This window comes from Talpa occidentalis, unplaced genomic scaffold (genome assembly GCF_014898055.3).
Source record: "Talpa occidentalis isolate TD23 unplaced genomic scaffold, MPIMG_talOcc4v2.1, whole genome shotgun sequence".
Lineage (NCBI taxonomy): Eukaryota > Metazoa > Chordata > Mammalia > Eulipotyphla > Talpidae > Talpa > Talpa occidentalis.
Window position 1 is genome coordinate 98,467,942 of NW_026555331.1, and position 13,689 is coordinate 98,481,630.

At 36.8% G+C, this 13,689-nt stretch overlaps 1 protein-coding gene across 2 annotated transcripts in view; it reads right to left on the minus strand.

The window, feature by feature from the left end:
- Nucleotides 1–263: 263 nt before the first annotated feature.
- The window catches only part of MACC1 (MET transcriptional regulator MACC1), a 319,768-nt gene continuing 306,342 nt past the window's right edge, over nucleotides 264–13,689 (minus strand). Inside the window, exon 10 of one of the 2 annotated variants that reach the window (XM_054692410.1) lies at nucleotides 264–465. The gene's annotated coding sequence lies outside the window, so the exon portion shown is untranslated. Of the gene's footprint in view, nucleotides 466–13,193; nucleotides 13,299–13,689 lie in introns of those variants that run through there. The other variant, XM_054692411.1, reaches the window with a different exon arrangement.

Below are 13,689 nucleotides of genomic sequence, written 5' to 3' on the forward strand. Positions count from 1 at the left end.
CTCTCAGAAAAGAAGTATTAATAAATATGGGCAACAGAATGTGGACTGAAGAAACAAACTTCATACCTCTTTAAATGATGGGGTGAGTTGTAAAAGGACAGGGTGTGACTATTCTGCTTGTACCTGTCTTCTCTCTCAGTCAACTAGCCTTGTGTTTCTGTCTTAATTATTTGCTATTTGTAAAGGGCAGGACAGGACACAGTGCAGGTTTTCTGATCCCATGCAGACCAGGTAAAGGAGGAGTCAGAGTCCTCAGTGGGTTTTTTGCAGGTTTTTATTGGGGTTCACCAGGCATATGGCAGGCAGGGCTGCTGGGGGGCCGGGAGGCTGGCAGGCCTCCCAGCCCCCAGCAAATCCTCACTCTATCTGGGCTCTCTGGTGATCTCGGCTTCTGCTTCAGGCTTCTTCTCTTTCAGCTTCTACTGCTGCTGCTACTGCTGCTGCTGGCGTCCCCGTGACGCCGCCCTTAAAAAAAAGCACAGTTTTAGCCCAGGTGAATCCCATCTACCTATGCCCACACCCTATTCCAGGTGCCCGCCATCAGGCATGCATTCAGGACCTCAAGGATTCATCATCTATCCTGATGGCGGGAGGGCAGAAAAGCCTGACATTTTTTACCTTACCCTACACTATTTTAATTTTCTTTTTATATTTTCTAGAGAATAAAAATAAAACATCAAATATCCCTCTATTGAAATGCTGTGGTTTAATGAGAAAGAGGAAAGGGCAAGGCAATGGGAACAAAGATGAATATATTTAATTCAATTTGCCCCACACATAAATAACCCTTCTTTGATTAGTTACTTTACTAAATACAGAAATTATCTTGTTAATCCTCACAATAATCCAATAAAATAAGTCTATTTTTGCTCATTTTATAAATAAGGAAATAGTCACAGGCAACGTAAGAGATCTGCCAAAATAAACTCAGCTTGTAGAAGTCAAATGCCAACCCAGACCACCTGCCTGTGAACCTTTGCTAATGTACGGCAGCTTACCACCCTTAACAAAGTCAGTGAGAGAGACTGGATAATCTTTTCCCCAGCCTGATTCCTGCAAGACCTAAAGATAGCGCTCTCTCTGAGAGAGGTTGCTTTCCCTCTGAGGTTAGGCATTGATTATTCTAAATAATAATGGTGAGTAGTAAGCCTCTGCTCAAAGCTTACTCTTTCTTTTCGGTGAGGGCTGAATTAGCCTCCTGCTCCAACCTAAGTAGCATAAGACCAAGTGCATTGCCTCATAGAGGGAGAGATCAGTAATGAGCATGCAGATGATTCCTGGCAGAAGGATTACAAAGTAAATAGCTTGTTTGGAAAAAGTATTTGAGCTTTAGAAAGAAAGGAATGGAATTCATACTTTAATGGGGGGGAATGTAATTTTGGCAAATAAATTTCTTACTTAAAAAAATAAAGTTATCAAACCATGCTCCAAGTTGTTAATAATTCAGCCAGATTCTTCCCAGAACTCAGAATCCTTCTTATTACTGATGAAAACATTCAGGGCTTTGTTATTTCATTCTGTTGATTAACACTAACAAAGGCTGAGAAGAGACTAAATAGCAATGGACACGGAGACTTACTTAGACCCCATGTTACTCACTGAACCGTGCTCCAGCTCAAGCTCCAATAGCGTAGGGTCATCCCCATGTCCTCCCCTAGACTGTGAATCTCACACTTAGCTCTTCACCACAGTTTTATATGATTTTTTTTTTTGATGTTATGTTAGCATTTTATTTTTTTTAATTTATTTTTTTAAAGTTTTCAAACTGTAAAATTTATTTTCTTTTTTTTTTAAATAATAAATTTTATTTTTATATTCGCCATACAATTGCAACCCCCCCTTTCTGATCGCTTCTCGGCCTTTTGGCTAAGATCAAGTGTATATGATTATTACACGTAATAATAATTATCTCATCTATCCCAACTACATCATTAACTCCTCAAGATCCAGAACCATAGCTAATATGTCTTTTCAATCCTGGAATGCAATGAAATACTGTGAAAGTACTTTACATCCCATAAAGTGACTGATTAGCTGTCACAAACCTACCATGGTTCTGGGCATGCAGAAGTTGCTTATAACAGCAATAAAACGAGTTGAGCCTGTTTGTATTTACTGGGCATTATTCTAAGGGCTATGCTTATATTTTTATTTATTTTTGTATTGAGTTGCATGAGTTCTTTGTAGATTTGGGTATCTGCCCCTTGTTAGATGTATGGTGGGCAAAAATTTTCTCCCATTCAGTAGGGTGTCTTTTTATTTTAGTGATGGTTTCTTTCACTGTGAAGAAGTTTTTTGGTTTTATGTAGCCCCAATTGAATATATTCCCTTTTGCTTTCCTTGCTGCTGGAGATGGATCTGCCAAGACATCAGTGAAGGTGATGTTGTGAAGTGTTTTGCCAATGTTTTCTTCTATGTATTTTACAGTTTCAGGTCTTACACCTAAGTATTTTGTCCATATTGAGTTGCTTTTTTATATGGTGTGAGACAATGATCTAGTACCATTCTTTTGCATGGTAGTTTTCTAACACCATTTCTAGTTTTCCTAACACCATTTTTTGAAGATGTTTGTCCAGTGTATATTGGCTCCTTTGTCATAGACTAACTGTACATAAAGGTGAGGGTTTACTTCTAGGCTCTCAATTCCAGTCCATTAGTCTATGTGTCTGTTTTTGTTGCAGTGTCATGCTGTTTTAATTATAATTATTATTACATTTATAATAATTATAATAATTATTATAATTACTATTTAGCTTTATAGGATAGTTTGAAATCAGAAAATATGATACCAGCATTCTTCCTCTTTTTTGTCAGGATTACTTGGGCTTTTGTGGTTCCATCTGAATTTCAGTAATGTTATTCCCAGTTCTTTGAGGAATGCCATTTTAATTTTTATTGGGATTGCATGAATCTGTATATTGCCTTGGGTAGGATGGTCATTTTGACAACACTGATTTTTCCAATCCATAGCATGGAATATCTTCCCATTGCTTTGTGTTTTCTATTTCATTTAACAATGTCTTATAGTTTTCCTCGTATAGGTCTTTCTGCTACTTTATTGATTTACTTCTAGGTATTCAATTTTTGGGGATATGATTGTCAATTAGTGTTATTAATTTCTTCCTCCCTGGGTTCATTGTTTACATACAGGAAAGTGACTGGTTTTGGTGTATTGACTTTATAATCGGCCACTTTGCCAAACTGGTTTCTTGTTCAGTTTTTCAGTTGAGTCCTCAAGGTTCTTTCTAAATATTATCATGTCACCTCCAAATAATGATAGCTTTACTTCTTCTTTCTCAGTTTGGATTTCTTTTATATCATTTTATTGTTTAATTGCTTTAGCTTTATGTCCAATACTATGTTAAATAGTAGGGCAAGAATGGACTTCCTTGACTTGTACTATAACTCAATGGAAAAGCTTTCAGTATTTCACCATTGAAAATGATGTTAGCTGTGGTTTTGTCATATGTAGCTTTTATTATGTTGAGATATGTTCCATTTATACCCTGTTTTTTGAGGGTTTTCATGATAAATGGTGTTGAATGTTATCAAATACTTTAACAGCATGCATTGATATAATCATATGGTTTTTATCTTTTTAGTGATGTGGTAAATTATATTCATTGATTTTCTGATGTTGAACCATCCTGTGTCCCTGTGTATAAACCCACGTGGACATGGTATATTATCCTTTGAATGCATTGTTGGATTCAGTATGCTTAGATTTTATTGAGGATTTTTGCATCTGTGTTCATTAGGGAGACTGGTCTGTAGTTTTCTTTTTTGTGCTGTCCTTGTTTGGTTTTGGTATTAAAGTAATGCTGGCCACATCAAATGTGTTTGGAAGTATTCCTTCTCTCTCATATTTTTGGAAGAGTTAAGCAGGAGGGGTATTATTAGTTCATCTTTGAAAGTTTGGTGGAACTTTCTTGTGAAGCCATCTGGTCCTGGCCTTTTGTGTTATGGGGAGAGTTATGATATTATTTTCAATTTCATTGTTTGTGATTGGTTGTTCAGGCTTTCGGTTTCTCCCTTATTCAGTCTCAAATGATTATATAACTCTAAGAATTTATCCATCTCTTCTAGGTTTTTAAACTTGTTAGCATAGAAATGCTGATGGTAATCTCTTGTTATACTCTGGGCTTCTGCTATGTCTGTTGTAACTTCTTTCATTTTTGATTCTATTTATGTCAGTGTTCTCCCTTATTACTTTGTGAACCTAGCTAGAAGTTTGTCTATTTTATTTATTTTTTCAAAGAAATAGCTTTTGGTTTTATTACTTTTTATGACTGTCCTTTTGATTCTATTTCATTTATTTCTGCTCTAGTTTTTATCATTTCTTTTCTTCTACCAGCTTCTGGTTTTGGTTGTTCTTTTCTTGTTCCTTTTAGTCAGAAATAAAATTATTTATTTGAGCTCTTTCTTATTTCTTGATGTGGGTCTATATTGCTGGATACTTACTCTTAGTAGTGCTTTAGTTGTTTCTCATAAGTTCTGGAAGAGGTTTGGTCTCCATAGATTAGAAGTTTTCCCTATTTACCATTAGTGGCTGATTTCTAGACTGATGTCTATATGGTCAGAGAAGATGCTTATTATGATTTCAATCTTCACAAATTTGTTGATACTTGTCTTCCAAAATGTGGTCAATCCTGGAGAATGTTCTATGTGCACTTGAGGAAAATGTGTATCCAGCTTTTTTTAGGGTATGGTATCCTATAAATGTCTATTATGCCCATGTGGTCTAATTGTTTAAGGCTAACCTGCCTTTATTTATTTTCTGTCTAGTTGATCTGTACATTGGTGGAAGTAAGGTATTGAAGTCCTCTGCCATGAATGTGTTTTTCTCAATGTCTTTTGCAGATTTGATAGTGACTGTTTATGTATTTTGGCACTCTTATAATTTGTTGAATAGATATTGAAGACTTTATGACTTCCTGATATATTGTTCCTTAATCATTATATAGTGTCCACCCCTGCCTTTGGTACCAATTTTTAACTAGAAATGCATTTTACCTGATGTGAGTATGGCTGTTACTGCCTTCCTTTGGGTCCCATCTGCTTATAGGATCATTTTACAACCCTTTACCATGAGACTATGTTTATTTTTGGAGTGCAGGAGTGTTTCCTGAAGACAATAGAAAGTTGGGTTTTGTTTCCTATTTCAATCAGACGCTGTGCCTTTTAATTGATGAGTTCAGTCCATTTACATTTAGAATAATTATTGATATATGAAAATCTGTGGTTGTCATTTTGTTCTTTATGTTGTGGTTATATCTATTTCGTCATTCAGTTCTTTGTGTATATGCCTCTCGTTGGTTTATATATGAGATTTCCTTTCAAAATTTCTTAGTAATGGGATGGGGATCTACTGTTTGCAAACTCCTTCAGCTTCTATTGCCAGGGAAGGTCTTTATTTCTCTCTCATATCTGAAGAAAAGCCTTGCAGGAAAAAATATTCTTGTTTGGTAGATTTTAATCTTTAAGTATCATGATCACATTATTCTGGTCTCTCCTTGCCCATAGTGTTTCTTCAGAGAAGTCTGATGACATTCTGCTTGAGGTTCCTTTATAGGTTCTCTGCTCCTTCCCTTAACCAATGTCAATATTTTTTCTTTGTCTTGAGTTCTTGGAAGCATCACTCTGTGTGTCTTGGTATAGGTCTCATTACATTTGGTAACCAGGTTGTTGTTTTAGCTTTATGGATTTTTATATTTAGTTACTCCTCCATGTTAGGTAAGTTTTCCTTCATTATCTCTTTAAGTAAGTTCTCTGATCCCATCTATACCTCTTCCCACTCTGGAATACCCATTATTTTTATATTGCCTTTCTTCATGGAGTTGGATAATTCTCAAAATGCTTCTTCATTTTTTCCCTTTGTATCTTTTCTTCTTCTACCTGGATTCTTTGTGAATTATCATCTTCAAATTTGATTGATTCTACTTCCATAGCATTCCTCAGAATATTTTAGCTCCTTTTTTGAACTTTTTACATCCCACATCTCCATTATTTTCTTATCTGTCTTTAATTTTGATTTTGTTTGTTAATGTTATTTCTCAGGACATTCATTTCTCTGAGTTTTCTTGTATATCTTAGATCAATTTTTCTGTGTTTTCTTTCATTTCTGTGAATTCCCTGATCATGGCAATTTTGAGTTCTGTATCTGATGTTCTGAAGAGCTGATCTTCTATATCTTTGTCATTGGACTTTGGAGAGTTGCTCTCTCTCTGTGATGTGGTGTTCCCCTGAGGACTCTCATTGTTATTTGTTGTGTTTTAGCATCTCCCCATTATTTGCTTTCTAAAAATTAAGAGTGCAGAGTTTCTATTTTTCCAGTAGATGGCACTGTATGTCATGGAGAACTACTCTGTAGCTGGATCTTTAGTGAGTGGGGAGAGGTCCTGTCTGTAGAACATCTGCTATTATGGGTTCTTCTTCAGGTCCCTTCACAGAGTTTGCTGAGGTTGCTTGATGTTCCTTGGTCATCTGTTAGAGTAGGTCTGCCCCCATGCTTGTTGAGGGAGTTTACTAGGGACCCCACTGACATAAAACCTCTGCTCATGGCAATGTGAACTCTTCATTGTCCAACCTGTTGAAGTCTGCACTGGTCTCTACTGTCCAGAGTATAATCAATCCCCCTATTATCTACATGGCTGTCTCTCAAACTTGTGTCTTTCTGGTTTGCTGCTTTAAGAGCTGCAACAAGTGGGACCCAGGCCCTGTTGTTGGCTCTCAAGCTATCGGTCAGGTTTCCATAGCTAGTGTTCAGAAGCCGGAGTGGCAGGGTTATTTCAGCTGAAGGCCAGACTTCTACAGCTGATAGCTGGAAGTTGGACTAGTCCAGCTCTAGCTCATGAAGTTGGTGGTTTGTGGCTGGGCTCTCAGAACTGGCAACTGGGGACCAGGAGCAGCCACAAAACTAGCAGCTGGAGGCCGTGCTCCTGCAGCTGATAACTGGAGGCCAGGCAGACATGGCTTGGCAGCAGGAGGCCAGGAGCTGTCCAGTTCTAACTCATGCAGCTGGCAGATGAAGGCAGGGCTCCCACATCAGCAGTGGATGCTGGGGGCTGGGTGGTTTCATTCTTGCTGCTGGCAAAATGTTTATATTTCATTCAGTCCTCAAAAGCACCCTATCAGAAGGTATAACAGTCTGCCCCAATCTGACCTTAGAACCCATTTCAAGAACACTCTGCTGCTTTACCACCTACAGAGAGGACACATTGCTGGGAAGAATTTCAAATCTTCATTTTACAGATGAAGAGGCAGACACCCAGACTATGGTATCTATTGTTAAACTACAATTAAATGGCAGAACTGAATTAGAGGACTTACAATTAAGTGTTGGATGAAAGCATATTTCTCAGCTATGAATAAAGAGGTTATCTAATTGTGATGAGTGACATGAGTTTCAACTTTGTGTGGAAGCTCCTAGTAGAAAAATAGGGGTTTAAGCTTCTTAAATTTTGTTTTAACTTCTAATTTAGTTTTACTTACAAAGCATTTCAAACATAAAGAATATGTTGTTATCCCAAGTATCCATATGCACTAACAACTAGATTAACACATTAATTTTTGCTACATATGGTTCAGAATTCTATTTAGAAAAAAATCTAATAGAAATAGCCAATGCCCCCAGCACTCCTTTCTTCCTCTCTCTCTTGTGAAATCGCCATGCATTCCCCATATGCTTGATTTTTATATTTTTCTACATATATATTCATGTAATCACATAATATTTAATAATTTTGAATACTTAAAAATGCATGAAAAGATTACATATTGCATGGATCATTTTTCACCTTATGTTCTTCACTCCATATTACATTTTTTATTTAGCTTTTAGTTAGAAAGTGTTGACTTTACGTATATAAATTAAATCATTAGGTGTGAAGGCATATGACAAGTGTGAGCATAAGACAAGACTATAAAGGAAAAACACATATCTAAATAACGGATTCCCCTGCCCCCCTATGGTAAGGCCATTGTGTTTCTTAAGTTATACATTTTGTAATTTTTAATGCCTATAAAATACTTAAGGTTACAAATTAACATAATACAAAACCTGCAAAATATCAGTAGAATCTAGGATAAGGGAGGCCCTACCAAAGATGGGTAGATAATTCCAAATGTTGTAAGAGCCCAGTCCTACATGGCCCTTGGGTTTATCTCCAAGTTACTACCCAGGCCTCTCCAGTACTTCTGCTCCTACCTGTTTCCATCTCCTGTGCTTACAGGCTTTTAATATTCTCCTGTCCCAGTTCTCAGCTTTAGGCCTGGCTGGGAGTGCCAGTAGAGTAACTTCCTTTCCTTTCTCTCGATATCTTGCTGCCTGGGGAACCTCCCAACAAGTTCCACACCTGCTCCAGGAGTTCTCTTGCAAGTCTCCTCCCTTCGATGAAAAATTATTTTTGCATTTCTTACTTGTTGCATTATTCATGCATTTAGTCCAAGAAAACTTCTTGAGGCATTTTATCCCTTTTGACACAAATTTCTCATTTCTCATACCTGTTTTGTGACTAAAGCATAAGCAATTATAATAATTTTAATAACCTAGTGGCTTCTCTAGGATTCTACTGTCATGTCCTATAAAACGTCTGGTACTGATTTTATAAATAAGTAGAAATATGCATAAGAATGTTTGAAAGTTAGAAAAACCAGTAAGAGCACTGGTGTCTTACTCACCCAAATATGAGATAAATGCCCAGAGCACCACCAGAGAGGCCAAACTAACTAACAAGAAATTTTCAAGTGTATTTAACTTAATAGATTTATAAACACATCAACTCTGTTTACATTACCTTTTATTTTTTGATGTTCACAACAGTGAGAAGTTAAAAAAAAGAATGAGACTACTCTTCCTTTAACTCTTCCTCTGTTTATACATATCATGTATTACAGAGTAGTGAGTGTGTCAAATCAGAAGTAAACATGGCATATCCTGAGAAAAATAAACCTTATGAAGACAGTGTTCTCTAGCGGGGCCACTTACCCTCTTATAAAGTCCAGTTGATGACATTTTGGTGAACTATTGAAATTATGACTAACCAAGTCATAGTTCTCTAAGAGGTAATTTTGTGGTAAGTTCTTTGCTACAAACATTTTTGCCATATTTTCACCACATAACTAATTGGGCATAAGGCAATTTTGCAGTAATAGTTAAAAATAACTGGTTGACAGTTTGGTTTCAAGTTTGGCTGCAAGTTTCTTCCAGTTAGAGATATTATTGATGGTTTTATCAAGCTGACAGATGATGATTATGATAATGTCCCAAGAGTTGGTTTCTTATTTTGAAACACTACTTTAGAGGAGAAAGAGGCCAAGGGTTGCAAAGGCACAGACTTGAAACCACACTTTCCATAGAACTCTTTAACTTCTCTCAATAGACATGCGACTATAGTAAGAATAAACAGCAGAGTAGAAGGCTTCCATAAAACAATATAAAGCTCAGTTACAAATATGTGTCCACATATATGGAAAGTTACACTCCTCAGAAATCATATAACCATTTCTTGGGCCTCCCTAGTGATGCAAGGGGTTAAGTCTCAGCACTATGAAGCAATTTGCAGCTATTGTAGCACAAGTTTGATCCTCGGCTAGGAAGCTAACCCACATGGCACAGCAGACCTCTCCTGTTTCACCCTCTGCTCCTCTCAGCAGTGTATTTCAGTCAATCCACCTATTCTGCTCCCTACTCTGTCTCTGGAGAATCCTCTCACCCCCTGTAACTCTGGCCTACACCCCAGCTCTTGTATGCATAAATAAATAAATCTTAAAAATAAAAAACAAAGAAATCTTATAACCATTATTTTCAGGAGGATAAAAGGAGCTCTAATCTTTTGTCTGCAATTTAGTCATAAATTTGGCAAAGACTACAATATGTATTTTCTTTAATTATTTTTCCCATTATATTTATTGAGGAAAAGTTGGTTATATCATTGTATCTGCTTTGGGTGTTACAGGTTGTTCCTTCTATAAATGTGTGTATACATACCATGCCCACTACCAATACCCCAATAATCCTCCATCATGTTCCATTGGACCTTTTCCCTCCCACATTTCTTCCTACTACCTACCCCACCCCTCTGGTTGCCTCAGTTTAGAGCCAGATGTCAAGGGTTTCTATTTGTTTTGGTTTTGTCTGACCCTTTGTTTTGTTTTTCTATATTCCACTACAGTGTAAATATTCTTCTGGTCTCTTTTTCATAAAGTGCTTCAAAAGATGAAATGTTTGTTTTTATATGGAAGATAAAGTTGTTTACAAAAATAGACAAAGCCAACAAAATCTATAACATAATAGATTTTGTTTAAATTTTGTTACTGTATATAGATTCCAGAAAGTATTTATTTTTATATCCCAATCATTAAAATGTTTATTTTGTTTTTCTAAAGAAGAAAAACTGTCAAAGTCACATTTTCACAGCTAATTATAATTGGACTTCTGTCAAGGTCTCTTCTTGAACAAAATATTTAGTCACAGAATTGTTTGTACTTGAGCACTGTTTAGTCAGGGTTGTAGTTTTTTCTAAGACATTTTTAAACACTGGAATGTTTTGGAAATACAATCTCCTTTATTAATGTAAGAGCCCTGCCCGTAAATTTGAATTTATTCTGTTGAGTCAGGACTTACGATAGATAGATTCCTGAATTCACCAAATGCTTTAAATGTGTGTTCCAAATGCCCTTTGCCCCCAAGGAATCAAGGAGTGCATTAATGTAGTTGTCACTGTAATATTTAATAAGGAACCTAGTGTAGGATTTTAGAAACTTTCCATTTGAAGGTGTTTTTTGCTCCTAAATAATACAGAAGCTATCAATATACAAACAGGGCTGAGAAGGCAGGAAAGCTGGTCGATTGTGCTTACTCTGCATTCCCAGTACACAGAAAAATGGAATTTAAGAAGTAGATAGTCCAAAGAGAAGAAAAATCTTCAAGTTCACTGGTTTTCACTATGTGCAACAACTGAAACCACCACATAAGCTTTTAATCAGGTTAAATGTGAATATAAAAAAGGGCAATTTATGGGTAACACAGGAATATCTGTTGTTACACCACAAAGCCACAAAGGAAGCAACAGGAATGAATCGCAACAATGATGATAGATCTTATTACTATTCCTTTTTGATACATTTCGTAAATTCTTTAAGATATGTCTATTCATCCAAGATCTTTCTACATGTAAATTCAACCACCATTGGCCAATTATTTTTCTGCCTATTCTATAATTTTTGTTTCATGCCCAGCTTCTCAACTAGATAGAAAATAATCTAAGAATGGATTTTCTTTATTCATGTCCTATGCCATGCATAGTACTTTAGATATGATAAACAATGCAGATTGTTTTCTCCACAGCATATATTGCTCAAATAATAAATCAATTTTTCTTGCAAATGATTTCAAAAATTAAATAGAGGGGGGAGAAAGAGGAAGGTGAGGTGAAAAAGAAAGAATAAGCAGCAAAGGAGACTGACATTGACTGAGTTGTCATCATTAAAGCAACCAATTCCCATCTAAATTTATTTGGATCACTGCTCGCACATATGCTGCCTGACCTGGTACAAATAAGTGTTCCTTAAATGCTAATTGAAAGGTTGGTGGATAACTGCAAAATCTGTATCCATATTAAGCCACTGTCATGTTCTAGATAGTCCTGAGAACTACTTGTAAAGACCATTTGCAAAGACCAGAAAGTTAAATACTTAAAAGCTTTCACCACTTTCCCATGTTTTAAATTTCATACAGATGCCCAGACAAATAAGTATTACTAATATTGGTTTTCATAAGCCAAAACATCCAGTGTAACTTTCCATAAATTGGACAGTAAAGTCACAAACTAGTTCGACTACTGTATGATTTTTTTTTTTGACAGAATTGTTAATATTACCATGTTTTATAGTCAGCAGAGAAACTGGCAATCAAGTAACAAGCATACATATACCCTTGCAAAGATTATCTACAACAGAGTGGAGTTTTAACAGGCCTGGTCCTCAGTCAAAATTTTAATTAGTGAAGTTTGCTCTAAGTATCTCTCCCTATCAACTTTTGCACCTTGCATTTACTTTAAGTTTTGCTCTTTTCTCAAAATAGCCTATCACCAAGTCTGTGACACAGTCCCTTCATCTATAAAAATATCCATGTCCCTGCCCTCACACATATTTACTACTGTGATTGAGCTATGGTGCAAAATGCCTGATAATGATTTAATGTGTTATTCTTCCCAGTTGCCACCTTTATTTCTGACATTGTCTTTCAGTGTTTTGTACCTGCGATGATCTGTCGCAGTTTGCCTGGGACTTTCCTAGTTTCAGCAATAAAAATTCCATGTCTCAGGAAAGCCCTCAGTCCCAGGCAAATAGGAAAGGTCATTTACCCTAATTCCATTGAAAGGACTTTGTAAAAAATAAATAAATAAAAGACAGTTGGGGAAGACTTTTAACTCTCTCTCTCTCTCTCAAATTATAGTCCTTCCGTAGAGGCCCTCCAGCCTCTTCTCTCAGATTCCTTTTCAGAATGATCTGCCCAGGGGGAAAGGAAGCTTGTCTTACTTTTCTGCCCACCACACTCTTCAGTACAAATTTCTCAGGTTTGCTCAGTGTGCTTTCTAGGTGATCTAAGTCTTCTATTACTCTAGTTTGCTCAAGATGAGACAAACATTTGCTTTCCCAGGCATCTCAGTGTTCACCAAAAAAGTAAACAAATATATAAAGGGATTCAGATTCATGTCTTAGTTCTCACCCATGACACTCAAGTATGTTTTTAGACTGTCTTCATAGTTCCCTGCCTGTCCAAAGGGCATTTTTTTTTCTTTTATATATCCAAAAGGGCAGGCTTATTATAACGAGGGAGAGAAGAGAGTAAAGGACACTTGCACAGACACAAGCAGGCAGAAAGAGCTGCCCCCGAAAGGGACATGTTTGTTTAAAGAGAGGCCTGCTTGGTCACAGTTCTGGGAGGAGAGCTGCCTCTGCTGCTTTGCAAAGGGAGATGGATGGTGAAGAGAAACACCCGCACAGTCTCCAGAGGGCAGAAGGGCTGTCACTGCCCCAAAGGGCATTCTCTATCAGCAGCATCCTGTCCTACACTGATAACAAAGAAAACCCCAGGGAAATTATCTACAAGTATGCATTATATCCATTAATACTTTTCATTAGTTTTAATAAGCAGAGTTTGATAATGTAGCTTGCCTGAGGTAACAGGGCCTTTAGTGATAAGAGTTCCAGCTCTCTAGGTCTGCCATTTCTCTATATTTCTGCTCATGCTGTAGCTCTGGAACATCCCTCATTCTGAGGCATCTATGATTTACCTGTGATAGAGAAACAAGGAAGCAAAACTTTGTTTTTATTTATTTATTTAAATTGAAGTAACATTGGCTTACAGCACTACATGTGATTCAGAGGTAGAGGATCACACTCCCTCAGTTTGTTCCCCACAACACCCACCACTAAGGCACCCCGCAGTCCTCCACACCCTCCACATTTTGTTCTCCACTTTCCTTTCTCCCCTGTTAGTCTCAATTCTAAATAGAGTTCTAAGGTTTGTTATTGATTTGGTGTGACCCTTTGTTTTGTTACTCTATTTACCACATATAAGTGAAACCATGTGGCATTGTTTTTCTCCTTCTGACTTATTTCACTTGGCATTATCCTCTCCAGTTCTAACCAAGTTATCAAGTGGCAAGATTTCATCCTTTTTTA